The following is a 15,986-nucleotide window of genomic DNA, read 5'->3' as shown; positions in this document are numbered from 1 at the left end:
CAAGGAATTGCTCCCATTGTTATAGATAAGGTATCTATTCCTCAAAAGCCTACATGCTTAGTTAATTATGTTGGATAAAATATTTTCTTTTACTGTTGCAAAAAATGTCACTAGTTTCCCCAAAAGTGTTCTATGGTTAGTGGTACCCAATGGGTTAAATAATGTTAATCAGGTTTGGTTACTGATTTCTCAGATTTTAATATGTTCATGTGTGTGGTCTGATTTCATAATAGGAAATGTGGGTAGGCATCCCTTGGACAGATGAAGTCAGGACATTGACAATGTATTTTGCAGAAGGCTGGTGCTTACAGCATAATTTCAAAAATGCTATAATGAGAAGTGGAGAAGTACCACCGAGATCTCTATGGAACAGGGAACATGAGGCAAACTGTCCCCAGCTGTCTGCTCCTTCAGAATCTGCCTCAGTTGCAAAAAGCCACCTTCCTCTACATGCAGCCCATCTGGGGGTTGAGCAAGGTAGGTATGAAGGCGCCTCTCATCCAAGCAGGAATGCTTGCTCCAGAGGTGCCTGGTGGTTTTGACCAGGTTGTCAGGCCCAGGCCACTTCTCCCTCTGCCCATTCTACTTCCTCCCCTTTCTTTCCTAGATGTTGATCCTTAATAAACAACTCACATTCCAGACTTCATCTCCTTATCTGCTTCCATAAAACTCAACCTGGGCCAATACTTAGATTACAAATATGTGAGATTACTGTGCTTTATGAATGAGCATGCTTATATCTCAATTTTACTGGCAGAGATCAATTCTTAAGGTTGGAAATATTAACATTTGTTAATTTAAATGACAGAGAGCCAACCCTTTTGTACCTAGGTGACTTATAAATGGAATGATGTCTATAATACATTGTTCATTTACTGTATTATCTAACATAATTAGATATAAGAAATATTTATATTTTAATACAGTTCGAGTGCTAATGTTTCAAAGTCCAATGTACAGAAACTCATTGACCTCTGAGTGGCTGACATAGTCCACATATATAAAAGAATATAGTTAAATGGAGTTGTTAATACTATGAATTGAATAAAACAAACACAATGCAACAGAAAGTCTGTCAACTAGTTGACCAAGGATCCTATTGGTTGAACTAAAAGTGGTTTAATCTGAAGAATTCTTAGAAGTATATAAAGATATGAATAAAACTTCCAGATATTTTCAGAACTGTTCATCACTTTAAGTATTGATATTTCAGACATTTTTAATCTTTTTATGCTACTGATATACATAGCCATAAAAAAGGAAAAAGTGAGCACTTTGATTAGTATTTGGATTATAAATGAAACAAAAAGGGGAGAAATTAAGTTGAAAGGATAGAAATTATAAATAAAAAGGGAATAAGGGAAAAATAAGCATAGCTGAGACAACTCTAGCCCAAGTCTCTCAAAGATAAGAGTCAAAGAAGGACAATCAAAATGTGCAGAGGTCCTTGAGGAAATAAGGAGGTGGTAGCAAAGAGACAAAGGATCATGTCATCCATCAAAGGTCCCAGTAATTGGTTGAGTCACTCAAGGACATCTTGAATACTGTATAGCAGGGTTAAGACAGAAGATGGGAGAGAAAGTCTGAGTGCAGAGGCCACTCATAGGCTTGGGAAGTTCATCTGTGTTTATTTCCAACTTTGCAAATAAAGCCCAGTTAAAATATCCACTGATGTCACCACCCTCCAATCATTTGGGAACAGATATCAAATGATTACAATAAATGTAGAATCAGATGTGAAAGCCACTGTACCTCTTGATGACATAAGTTTGCTAAGGAGAAGTATCATGCAAATCACCATTTTAAAGTGTTATTATTCCACAAGTGCCTTTAATCACATTATCTTTTATCCTTTAATTATACTATCTCTTTTTATCACAGTTGCATTTAATTCATTCTTACAATGTGTCTAGCAATGTATAATAGATTACCTCATTTAATCAAGTCTTCAAGGGGCTCTATATCAGAGATACTCCTGTATCTGGTCTGGATTTTCCCTAGAAGTCTGGTATCACTAGCCCAGGTAGGATGACAAGTTGTGAAGTATAAGTCAAGTCTACAAATGTATGGACAAAAATATAGATTATCTGAGACCTGAGAAGAGCATGCCATCAGTGTTGAAATGAACAGGTACCCACTTCCTCCTGGCTGAGACAGTGGGTCTCATCCTTACTGTGACCGCTGTTCTCCAGCTGCTGTAATAGAGGAGACCATTCCTCTGATCATTTAGAAGTCCCTCCATGGAGTTTACCTACCATGCTTCTTTAAGGCAAAGGTAAGTAGAAAAACACTGTGATCACAGGGCTGGAGGATCATTTGTTCTAGTATTAAAAGGAGAGTGCCTTCTAAAAACATTGGTGTCATGGCATATTTGTGGGGAAATAGAAAGAGGCAATGATTATATGCAATTAGAAAATGCAGTCTCCAGTCATCAGTTTCTACATAACAAGTTACTTCAGCATGTAGTGGTTTAAAACGATTAACATTGATTATCTCAGTCTCTGGGGTGACAATCCAGTGGTGGCAGAGCGGGATCTCAGGTGGTCTCATGAGGTTGCCGTTCAGATGCTGCCAAGGGCTGTGGCATCCAAAGTCTTGATGGGGCTGTCCTGGCCCCTCTGGGATTGCTGTTCTCTGGCTGTGGCACCCTTCATTGAAGTTGACAATTCTTAGAACAAACCTGATTTTTAAAAAAAATTATAGATGGACAGCATACCTTTTATTTTTTAAAAAATTTTTTATGTGGTGCTAAGGATCAAATCCAGTGCCTCACACATGCTAGGCAAGCACTCTGCCACTGAGCTCCAGCTCCAGCTCCAAACCTGATTTTTGAGGCCAGTTCTTTCTGGACTAATCCTTCCAAAGTAGTTCATTCACGTGGTCTTGCTGTGGGAAGGAGGCCTCCTTTCCTCGCAGTGTAAGCCTCTCCACAGGTGAGTGTCATCATTGCGTATGGCCTGGATTCTTCCCCCATTGAGTGATGTAAGAGAGAGCAGGGAGGAATACAGTATCTTCTGTGCCAGGTTTGGCAGTCATATGCCACCATTTCTACCATATCCTGTTGGTTACAGGGGTCTGCTTTATTCAGTACGAGAGAAGAAAGCACAAGGGCAAGAATACCAGAAGGTAGGGATGATTGGGCTACCTCAGTATGCCCTCTGGTCCCCAGGGATTCACCTCCTACCACCTACAAAATGCTCTTGCCTCCTCCCATGACTCTCTAAAGTCTCATCACAGTGCCCCTTGACAGCCAGCATCTTGCCTTCTGAATCATTACAGGTGGGGATGAGAGCCCTTGGGCATAGTTCTGTCAGGACAACTCCTTGATTACAGTTCTCCTTCACCTGAAGAAGTGCAAACTAAAAAAACAAGTAACCCAGCACCCTCACATACATGTGCAGAGGTAGGCAAAACAGGATGTCTACATTAGAGACATTGCTGTTTAAAATCACCCAGTCAGTTAAGTATATTGTTGACCTCTCATTATTGAAGGAGACGGTGTTGCTGAATTTTCTAATACTACATAATAAGAATCCTTTTAACTCAGTGTCCAATAGCCATTTCCTCACTTCCACTCATTTCCTCATTTCAAAGGCACTCCCACACTTTAGGTTTTTGCTAGGGTAATTCTCCACTTTCAGGTAACAATATCTGTGTTAGTTACCTTTTGCTGTGTAACAAAGCACTCCCAAACCTAGCTGCTTAAAACAATAATAAATATCATCTCACAGTTTCCGTGAGTTAAGTTTTCAATAGTGACTTGGGTGGATAGTTCTCATCTGAGGCCTCTCATGTAGTTACAGGCAAGTTGTTATCTAAGGCAATAGCCATCTAAAGGCTTCACTGGGGTTGGAAGATGCCCTTCCGAGATAGTTCACTTACACTGTGTTTTTTTGTCGGCAGAAGACTTCAATTACTCCCTGTGTGGGATTCTCCACAGACTACTTGAGTATCCTCACAAGATGGCGGCTGTTTTCTCTCAGAGTGAGGGACTGAAGAGAATGAATAAGGTGAAAACTTCGTCTCTTATAACTTAGTTTTAGAAGTGAGATGTTGTTGTTTTTGCAAGATCTTTTTAGTTATGTAGATCAGCTCTGCTTAATATGAACAAATACCTTGAATACAGTGAATACTAAAAGTTAAGAATCCTTGGGAGCCATCTTGGTGGCCAACCACAGCACTAATCAAACAAAATGGAAATGGAAATCAAACAGAATCAAGGGAGGCAGAAGATGGTGGTTAGATTGTGGGGTTCAGTGACAAAGCTGGAGGGAATAGATAGGGAAAAGTCAAGGAGGGCATAAACTTCTCTAGAGGACTCTAGGCCACTCTTAAGAACTGGTGCTCTTAGGTAATGTGTTCTATGTAATTATGGCTGCAGTCATGTTGATGTTAAAACCAAGTCCTTTGCAGTCTTCTCTTAATAGACCTTGGTAATTACATTTAGTACACTATTCCTCTTTTTCATTTCAAATTATGCCTAATTTTCAAAGAATTCCCATTCTTTTTTTAAAAATGGTATATTTTCTTATTGCTTCAGTATTTCAGTAACTGGGTTAGAATGTTTCTCTTGTACCTGGCTACTACATTTCTTTACTAAAAAGTAGATATTTCCATAACCCAAGTAAAGGGAATTTCATTCTGAGTGTTAATCTCTAATCTTTTTTTTTTTTTTTCATTATTTGTCTCTAGCACTATTCTGAGCTTTTTAAAGATATGAACCTTTCATCTTTGTGTCACTGATGCTTTCTCCAGACTGGCACATGGTAGGTACTCAATAAATGTATGCTATTAAAATATATTTGAATGCTAGAAGTCACCAAATAGACATGGTCTCTCTCCTGTGTTGCCTACATAGTCACTGGAGCACATTAAAAAAAAACAAACAAACCTTATTTTTAATGACTTCAAAGTTATGCCTATTGAAAAAAAGTTATACCTAGGGACATTTTCCTTTTTTTAAAAAAACTTCATTAGTTGAAATTTCCCTTATTTGCCATACTATAAGAAGATTATCTCAATTAGCATCTCTTCTCACACTTGCCTTGGGGAAATTTTCTTGGTATTTTTCCATCCCTTTCAGACCCAATGATGTAGAAAGGTGTGTTGGGGTTGCATATTGACAAAGGTACGTAAGAGGTACAATTAGGATGATTTTTTTTGTCCTCCTCCTCCATCCCCACTTTTTAATTAGAGCATTATAATTTACATAGCGTTTGGGTTCATTTTGACAAAATAATACATGCAAGGAATTTGATCTTAATTCCCATCCCTGCTATGTCTCTCCCCTCACTCTCCCAATTCTCCCCCCTCTTCCTTTTGTTCCTGTGTTTATTTATTTTTGATTGGTATTTTCTATGGATATAAAAGGTGAAATTCCTTTGATACATTTATATGTGCATGTAACATGATTTTGTTAAATTCATTCCATATTTCTTTCCCCTTCCCTTTCTCCCTCCCTCCCTCCCTCTTGTTCTTCACCTTCAACTCCACTGATCTTCCCTGTATCTTTGATATTCGATCCCTGCCCACCCATGGCCTTCTTTCCCTCACTTTGCTCTAGCTTCCATATGAGAGAAAACATTGGACCCTTGATATTCTGAGGCTGTTTTTTTTCACTTAGCATGATATTCTCCATTTCCAACCATTTACTGGCAAATGTCATCATTTCATTCTTCTTTATGGATGAGTAAAACTCCATTGTGTAGATGTACCCCATTTTCTTGATCATTCATCTATTGATGGGCATCTAGGTTGATTCCATAATTTGGCTATTGTGAATTTTGCTGCTATAAACATTGAAGTGGCTGTATCATGATATATGCTGATTTTAATTCTTTTGGATAAAGACTAAGGAGTGAAATAGCTGGGTCATATTATGGTTCCATGCCTGTTTTTTGAGGAATATCCACAATGCTTTCCAGAGTGATGGTACTAATTTGCAGTCCCACCAAAAAGGTATTAGGGTACCTTTCCCCCACATTCTCACCAGCATTAATTATTATTTGTGTTCTTGATAATTGTCATTCTGATTGGAGTGAGAAGAAATCATAGCATAGTTTTGATTTGCATTTCCCTGATTGCTAGACATGTTGAACATTTTTTCATATATTTGTTGGTCATTTGTGTTTTTTCTTTCAGAAATTTGTTTAGTTCTTTTGTTCATTTATTGATGGGGTTATTTGCATTTTTGGTGTTAAGTTTTTTGAGTTCTTATATATTCTAGATATTAATTCCCTGTCCGAGGAGTAGCTGTAAAGATTTTTTTTTCTTATTCCATAATCTCTCTTTTCATGCTCTTAGTCATTTCCTTTGATTGAATCCCACTTATTCATCCTTGATTTGATTTCTTGAGTTTCAGGGATTTTGTTGAGGAAATTGATTCCTACACTTATATGATGGAGTGTTGACCCTATGCTTTCTTATAGCAGTTGCAAGTTTTCTGGTCTAATTCCTAATCTTTGATTCATTTTGATTTGAGGGTGAGAGATAGGGATCTAATTTCATTCTACATATGGTTACCTAGGCTTCTTAGCACTCTTTGTTAAAAAGGCTGTCTTTTCTTCAACATACATTTTTGGAAACTTTGCCAAGTATCAGATGAATATAAGTGTGTGAGTTGTCTCTGTGTCTTCTGTTCTTCTATTTTGATGCCAATATCGTGCTGCTTTTACCTCTGTAGCTCTATAGTGTAATTTGAGATCAGGTGTTGTGATTCTTCCTGCATCACTTTTCTTGCTCAGAATCATTTTGGCTATTCTGGCCTCTTATTCTTCCAAATAAGTTTAAGGACAGTTTTTTTTCTAGTTCTGTGAAGAATGTCATTGGTATTTTGATGGGAATTGCATTGAATGTGTATATTGCTTTTGGTAGTATGGCCATTTTGACATATTAGTTCTGCCTATCCAAGAACTTTCCATCTTCTAAGATGGAAATTCCTTCTTCAATGTTAGTTTTCATTGTAGAAGATCTTCCCCTCTGTGATTTGAGTAATTCCTAGTATTTCATTTTATTTTGGGGGGTTATTGTGAAAGGGGTAGTTTTTCTGATTTCTTTATCACAGAATTGTTTGAGTATTAGAAAGTTATTGATTTGCAAGTATTGATATTGTATCCTGCTACTTTGCTGAATTCATTTATCAGCTCCAGAAAGTCTTCTGGTAGCATTTTTTGGGTTTTCCAGATATAGGATCATATCACCAGAAAACAGATATTTCGACTTCTTCTCCTATTTGTATCCCTTTAATTCCTTTCTCTTGTCTGATTACAGAGCTATAGTAGCAAAATAGCATTATATATATATGCATATATATAAAATATATGTTCATATATACTTGTCAAGACTTATATTATGATCTAGAATACTATCTATTTTGGAAAAATTTCCATGAGCTGCTGAGAAGAAGGCAAATTCAGTTGTTATGTGGTAAAATATTCTACAGATGTCTATTAGCTCCATTTGATATATAGTATTATTTAGGTTGGTATATTTTTGTTGATTTTATGTTTTGATAACCTATCTATTGGTGATAGGGTATGTTGAAACCACCCATTTCTACTCCTTTTGATTCCCATATATGACCTACTATGATCACTGAGTTAGCTGGATCCTTTGTGAAGCAGACATTGAGATGGAGGTAGGGGCTTGAGAAGTTGCTGGGTAATGCATGTGAAAAAGAAAAGGAAGTTATGTTGGACAGGGACTGTCTTCACACCATGATGTAGATGAGACACCTGTTAGAGGAAAGTGGGAAGAAAGCAGGATTAGGCAGAACCTCAGACCATGGTATAGACATGAAGAATATTTAGATCAACCCAATAGGGACCTTCCAAGCAAAGATTATGCATTAGAGATGTTCCATGTTGGATAAAAAGGTCCAGGGTCTTGAACCTCCATGGTGCTTACTCATTAGTAGGGCCTGTCTAGAACAGTGTGGCTTCAGCTCAAAAGTCAAGGCATGTTCTGAAGGTACCAAGAACTGGAGGTTGTCAGCTACTCCACTCTTGAACCTTCCAACTCCTCTCCCCTGAAGGGAGAATTGAGCAGGCGCACACCTTGGATACCATGACCACCAAGAATGCCCAAGTCCCTTGTGAGCATCTTTTGTTTTTTTTAAATTTATTTTTATTGTAAACAAATGGGATGCATCTTGTTTCTCTGTTTGTACATGAAGTAGAGGCATACCATTTGTGTAATCATACATTTAAATAGGGTAATAGTTTTTGATTCATTGTTATTTTTTTCCTTCCCCCCACCCCTCCCACCCCTCTTTTCCCTCTATACAGTCCCTCCTTCCTCCATTCTTGCCCCCCTCCCACCTCCCATTATGTGTCATCATCTGCTTATCATTGAGATCATCCATCCTTTGGTTTTTTGAGATTGGCTTTATCTCACTTAGCATGATATTTTCCAATTTCATCCATTTGCCTGAAAATACCATAATTTTATTATTCTTTATGGCTGAGTAATATTCCATTGTGTGTGTGTGTGTGTGTGTGTGTGTGTGTGTGTGTGTGTATGTATATATCTCACAGTTTCTTTATCCATTCATCAATTGAAGGGCATCTAGGTTGGTTCCACAATCTGGCTATGGTGAATTGAGCAGCTATGAACATTGATGTGGCTGTATCTCTGTAGTATGCTGATTTTAAGTCCTTTGGGTATTGGCCAAGGAGTGGGATCACATTTGTGTGAGTATCTTTTAAGAGAGCTTCCCTGTGGCAGAGTCTGTGCGTATTTGTCTCTGAATGACCAAGGAAGAGTTCTGGTCTGGGAAAGTGGGTTCATGTCTTACAAAATGGCCTCCGGAGCCAGTGATATGATTAGGATGAGGGACTGGGCACTTTCTCTGGAAGATATTGTCCTTATAGTGTTGGATAAAATATGAAGATCGGAAGTCATCAAATAAAGCGATATGTTTACAATTTTATTATCTTTGGTGCCTTAAGGAATGATAGAACATATATTTTTAAAAACTACCTATTTTTTCCATTTCGTACCTGATTACTAAAAAGGATACTTCTATTCAATGTATTACTTTGGTATAATCATCTTAGACTGTAACTTTATGTTTATTGCTTCAATTAATAATAATCTCTTCTACTCCTCCCCACCCCATCCCATCACTTAAAACTTTTCCATAATTTTCTACCCATTTGATTCAGATTTATATCTATATTGTGCAAGGGAGAGGAAGGGAATATTTCAGTACAAATAGGTAATGAGATTCAAGCAGTTTTTTTTTTTTGGCATTAGCTAATTATTCTTTCTTTGAAATAAGGGGACTGAAAGTATATTAGTACTCTTTAGTTGAAATAAAATATTGTTAACTAGCTCAGATAAAAAGTGAGGAATTTAATGAGAAAGCATGTTAGACTGATTTTGAATCCTACCCAGTTAGACCTTTGTACTGTTATGTTGGTTATGTATCGCCATGTAGCAAATAGCTATAGACTTAATGGCTCGGAACAACACAAGTTTGTAATCTCACTGTTCCCATGGGTCAGGATCTGGGTAGAGGTAAGCTGAGTGTCTTCAAGGCTTCAATTGGTGAGTCAGTTGGGCTGTGGTTTTTATTTGGAGGTTAGGGCCCCCTTCCAAGTTTGTTCAGCTTGTTTGCTGATAGAATTCATCTCCTTGAGGTTGTAGGCCCGAGACCTTAGCTCCTAGGCCTGCCCTCCTCCATAGGTGTTCACCATGGCTCTTTGCTATCTTTCTTGAGCCAGTGAGAGACTGTCTGCTACTTTTAAGGCATTTCACTGATTGTCAGCCTCACCCAGTATGGTCTCCCTTTTGACTCAAAATCAACTGTTAGGGCCTAATTACATCTGTGCAACCTAACATCATAAATAATGAGTGATATTTCATATCATTCTTGAGTCTATTTTACTCCCAAGAAGAGGAGATTATACAGGTAGGTACCAGGAGCAGAATCTTAGGGACCATTTTAGAATTCTATCTGCTACACATGGACTCAGTCCCAGAGCTAGAAAACTGAAAAGGTTTCCTTCTCTTCTACCTTATTTCTTTTCCTCTCTGACAATGTGCTCTGCTCAGATTCTCCAAATTATGGAGGAAAGACTCTGGCATAGGTTTCCTGGGCTATCCCATCCTGGTTCATCAACTGCGACCAGGGACACATAGTTCCATATTGTATGAAATGGTCCCTGGGGATGCACAGCTGGGGTTGAGAAGTAGGAGAGGTCCAGTTGAGGAAAGGCCATATGGGCTGGGAAGATTCTAGAAATATTAACCTTCTATGCAACAAGGAGGACATTCTTCTTGAAGGAGGGCAGCAGTGGAGTAATAGGCAAAAATGGCCCTGGGCAGCAATGAATTGTACTTGTGGCCTCTGTAGGTCTCCGTGGAATTTCCTCAGAAATAAACTCATTGTACAATGAGGCTATGTTTATGCATGTTATACTCAACAAATCAAAACAATACAAAACCGAAATAAACATTTATGTAGGGTGATGATAGGGGAAAGGGAACATCTGTTAATATGTATGAGGTTTAATTCTAGGGATAATTAAAGAGTTCTAAAGTTATTTATATTCCAGTGCTGTTTGTAGAAAGGGACTAGAAGCAGTGAACACCCGCAGTAACCAGATGGAGATCTCTTAATACCATTTTCCATTCAAAAGATCCTGGAATCTTTGAGGTAATGACTTATTCCAAGTGTGGTGCATGGAAGATATTAGGTGAGCCTGGTTTATCTTCTATCTGAAAACAAGAATTCAGATGTTAGAAGGTCATATGAACACTTTGGCCAGTTTTAGCCCCTTCACATTGACTACAAAGTTATGTTATGGTGACATATCTTGGCCACATGCTTCTATTCAAGGGGGCACAACAGAGAAAAGCTTTGTCACTCAGGCACCCAGGAGGTCCTGCAGAAGATTCTGGAGACTGGGACCAGAAGGATTGTTTGTGCCCGCTGGGTCATTGGGAAAGGCTATGCAGTTATATTCTTCCTTTCAGGTGGCCTGTGTACCCTTCAGACATTTTTTCCTAGCATTGTCCCTCCCACTCCCTAACTCATGAAACTTTATTTTCACAGATAAACTGTACATCTATTTGTGTACAGGTTGAGTATTCCTTATTCCAAATGCTTGGGTGAAAAGCATTTTGGATTTTGAAATATTTGCATAGACATAATGAGGATTCTTGCATATATGTCTTGAGGATGGAACCCAAGTCTAAACATGAAATCGATTTATGTTTCATTTTGACTTTATACACTAGCCTGAAGTTAGTTTTATAGAATATTTTTAATATTTTTGTGCACAAAGCAAGGCTTTATGGCATGACATTTTCCACTGTGGTGTCACAACTATAAAAAAAAATTCAGATTTTGGAGCATTTCAGATTTCTGACTTTTAGAATAAGGATGTTCAGCCTGTACTATGGCTATTTGAAGGGCTGTGAATCATAGTAATATCTAAGATTCTTTTCACCCACAAAGGACTAACTTTTGTCCCCATGTCAATATCATCCTCACTGGGAATGAATGCTCTGTGTGTTCGTGTCCATTTGGGTTAGAGAGTATGTGGAATGTGGGTGTTCCTGAGTTTACGGGACACAGGAGACCAAATGACTATTATTCTTGATCAAAAAGGCCATGGTATGTTCTTGGATAGGCAGAATTAATATTGTCAAAATGGCCATACTACCAAAAGTGCTATACAGATTCAATGCAATTCCAATTAAAATCCCAATGATGTACCTTACAGAAATAGAGCAAGCAATTATGAAATTCATCTGGAAGAATAAGAAACCCAGAATAGCTAAAGCAATCCTTAGCAGGAAGAGCGAAGCAGGGGGTATCGCAATACCAGAACTTCAACTATACTACAAAGCAATAGTAACAAAAACAGCATGGTATTGGCACCAAAATAGAAAGGTAGATCAATGGTACAGAATAGAGGACATGGACACAAACCCAAATAAATACAATTTTCTCATAGTAGACAAAGGGGCCAAAAATATGCAATGGAGAAAAGATAGCCTCTTCAACAAATGGTGCTGGGAAAACTGGAAATCCATATGCAACAGAATGAAACTAAACCCATATCTCTCACTGTGCACGAAACTAAACTCAAAATGGACTAAGGACCTTGGAATCAGACCAGAGACCCTGCAGATTATAGAAGAAAAAATAGGTCCAGATCTTCAACATGTCGGCTTAGGATAAGACTTTCTCAACAGGACTCCCATAGCACAAGAAATAAAAGCAAGAATCAATAACTGGGATAGATTCAAACTAAAAAGCTTTCTCTCAGAAAAGGAAACTATCGGCAATGCGAAGAAAGAGCCTACAGAGTGGGAGAAAATCTTTGCCAATCATACTTCAGATAGAGCACTAATCTCCAGAATCTATAAAGAACTCAAATAACTCTACACCAAGAATACAAATAACCCAAATGAGCTAAGGAAATGAATAGACACTTCACAGAAGAAGATCTACAAGCAATCAACAAACATATGAAAAAATGTTCCACATTTCTAGTAATAAGAGAAATGCAAATCAAAACCACCCTAAGATTCCATCTCACCCCAATTAGAATGGCGATTATCAAAAATACAAGCAACAATAGGTGTTGGTGAAGATGTGGGGAGAAAGATACACTCATACATTGCTGGTGGGGCTGCAAATTAGTGCAGCCACTCTGGAAAGCAGTGTGGAGATTCCTTAGAAAACTTGGAATGGAACCACCATTTGACCCAGCTATCCCACTCCTTGGCCTATACCCAAAGGACTTAAAATCAGCATACTACAGAGATACAGCCACATCAATGTTCATAGCTGCTCAATTCACAATAGCCAGATTGTGGAACCAACCTAGATGCCCTTCAATTGATGAGTGGATAAAGAAACTGTGGTATACATATATAGTAGAATATTACTCAGCCATAAAGAATGATAAAATTATGGCATTTGCAGGCAAATGGATGAAATTAGAGAATATCATGCTAAGTGAGATAAGCCAATCTCAAAAAAACCAAAGGACGAATGATCTCATTGATAAGCAGATGATGACACATAATGGGTGGTGGGAGGGATTAGTGTTAGGGTTAGAGTTAGGGTTAGGGAGGGGGGCAAGAATGGAGGAAGGAAGGACTGTATAGAGGGAAAAGAGGGTAGGAGGGGTGGGGGTAAGGGAAAAATAACAATGAATCAAACAACATTACCCTATGTAAATTTATGATTACACAAATGGTATGCCTTGACTCCATGTACAAACAGAGAAACAACATGTATCCCATTTGTTTACAATAAAAAGAAATTGAAAAAAAAAAGGCCATGGTAAACTCATTTTATTATTGGGTTTCAAAACTGGAATCTTCTGTGGTTGAGTCCCTTGGGTCACTCTGTCAAAGGCACAAGAAGACAGATTTAATTCCTGCTACTGTTTGGCTATATGGTGTCCCCTGAAACGCCTGTGAAAGACAATATAAGAATAGTTAGAGGTGAATGATTAGATTATGAGAGGTATAACCTAAACAGTGGATAAATGCACTGATATACTTTGATTGGGTGGGAACTATAGACAGATGGGGTATGGCTAGAGGGGCTATGTCACTGGGGGCTTGGCATTGGGGTTTATACTTTTTCTCTGGGGAGTGGAGCTCTCTTTATCTGCTGATTGCCATGTCCTGAGCTGCTTTCCTCTTCCATGCCCTCCTGCCATGATGTTGTACCTCATCGTAGGTCCAGAGCTATGGCGTCAGTTGACCCTGGAATGAACCTCTGAAACTATGAGCCAAAATAAATTTTTCATCTTCTATCCTGTTCTGGTGAGGTCTTTTGTTCACAGTTAGGAAAAAACTAAAACAATTTTCTTATCTCCACCAAACATGCCTTCTGCATGGTAATGCCCATCTCAGGATCTGCCTCCTGGGAAAATAATCATTTAGTGGTACATCTGTAATGTGTGCTTGACTTATTACACCTGGGTCTAAAAGATACTGGCTGCATATTTATAGTGATGTGTATAAAATTTGTCACCATGCGTATAGTGCTGTACCCCTTCCATTGACCACCCAAGCCCCCTGCTGTTGCTCAGGGAGACAGACTGGCCATGTGGATCGCCTCACTAGGCTCCTTGCCTTGGCATCCTGATGAGCTTGGCCAGGGGAAGGCAACAGGTAAAGCAGGAGATCAGAGCATTTACTCTGTTGACTCCTTCCTGTCAGGTCATGGGCACTGTCTATGTCTTTCTACTAAGGGCCACTTCTGCCACATGGACCTCTCTCTCCAGTTCTCAGTCTGGATTACAGTAGCCACCTCCTCTCCTTGGCTTCTTCAGGCCTAGAGATTATAACAACTCCTGGCATTACCAGCTGGGAGTACTGCATGATTCCTTTTCTTCTCCTAAATCCTACATCCTTCCTACCTTTGTACATGGTCTTTAAAAAAAAAAAACCTCTTAAATTTTTCAATTTGTAAATGCCATATTCCCTGCTGGGAACCTGCCTGACACACACTGGAGTCTCCTGGCAAGTAGTTAGTGCCAAGACTGTATGACATCCTGTGCCTGCTTCAGAGTCCCAGAACAGAACAATTTTCTGGATGACATAAAAGTGTTTTTGCAAGCACCAACGGGGGACTGATAAGCTCTGTCTGATTGTGGGGAGAAGGAACTTTCTTAGAGGAGTAGATATAGTGTATTCTGACAGTAGTTTTCCAAATAGAACAAGAAACTATAAATGCAAAGGTGTAAGAAGGGAAGGGGACAGTGTTTTGGAAATCTGGAAAAAAATTTTAGTGTGTGAAGTTCAAGTGTGAGTGCACACATGAGCTTGTGCTAAGGGAGAACGTGCACGCAGTGAGCGTGGTAAGACAGGTTGGTTGGGGGAGCCACAATGAAGGCAGAGTCTGTACTTTTCTAGAGATTAGGGAACGTATTATGTGGTGTTGTGAGAAATAAATGTAATTGCATTTCTTAAAACCATGTACTTCTAAATCCAAAGGTGTTATTGCAAGGAGGTGCTGAAGAGATGGCTAGATGGTTGCAACCTCAGTTACCCAGTTAATGTTTTATAGAAGGGGGAAAAAGGAGGTTTGCGTATTTCTCTGCTAGTGTTCGGACATAACATCCACTTCAGAAGACAAGCCCGGTTCACTTGGCACCATTTGATTTGCAAAGCCCTTGAGTTTGCGGTTGTATGGTGTATATTGGTTTGGGGCTTAGGAAAAGAGCCATCAGACCATAGAAACAGTCCACTGCGAGGACCCCTGTCTGACACATAGGGGTATCTAAACCACTGGGGTCTGTTCCGCCTTTGGACTATTACTGAGAAATGTTCAAGTGGTGAGTTTCCGAAACACATTTTAGTCAATTCCCTCTGGGTATTACAAGTGAAGGATAAGCATGCATTCCACCCATGTGCACATCTGTACACACCCCAGTTTCTTAGGAGTCTCTACTTCTTCCTGCAGTCAGTGAGCTAAGGCACTTTATGGGCATAATTGCCAACTTTTATTTTTATGCAAAAGTGCATAGAACAATTTCTGGAAACAACTAAAAGCTCCATACATGATTTCTTAGGCTGTTAAAAGAACCCAGTGGAGTGAATATTAAGTAATTTGTCCAGGTTAGGAATGGACTCAAGATTCGAACTCAGGCAACTATCTTCTGCTCTTGACTGTCACACAATGCAGTCATCTCATGAGAGTGGAAGAGGAGATGAAACACAAACAGGGGAGCAGCTTGCAGCAGCTGTGTAAGCCTTCCTTCTTCCTCCAGGAGGGTCCCCTAGGCTATAAAAATACCACTGTGAGTTCCTTTCTGTCTATGAGGTCTTAGATATTGGTTGCTATTTGCTTTGAAAGTGGTGCAGATAACCTGGCCATGCTTGCTCCCCTAGAATTCCCACCAAGATCAGGAAGACAGTACAGGAAGCTGCCTGTGGACTTCAAAAACCTCAAGAAGATCCTCTGCCCCACCCCCCAAATATCTCCAATCTATTGTCTTGGTGTCTGA

At 39.1% G+C, this 15,986-nt stretch overlaps 1 long non-coding RNA gene across 1 annotated transcript in view; it reads left to right on the top strand.

Moving 5' to 3' along the window:
- The first annotated feature begins 337 nt into the window (after positions 1-337).
- LOC306663137 overlaps positions 338-15,986 on the top strand; it is a 61,270-nt gene continuing 45,621 nt past the window's right edge. The window contains exons 1-2 of the long non-coding RNA XR_013764375.1: positions 338-477; positions 3,904-4,010. This is a non-coding gene — a long non-coding RNA (uncharacterized lncRNA). The remainder of the gene's footprint in view (positions 478-3,903; positions 4,011-15,986) is intronic.

This window comes from Sciurus vulgaris, assembly GCF_902686455.1.
Source record: "Sciurus vulgaris genome assembly, chromosome: 6".
Taxonomy (NCBI): domain Eukaryota; kingdom Metazoa; phylum Chordata; class Mammalia; order Rodentia; family Sciuridae; genus Sciurus; species Sciurus vulgaris.
This window is presented reverse-complemented; position numbering and strand designations above follow the sequence as displayed.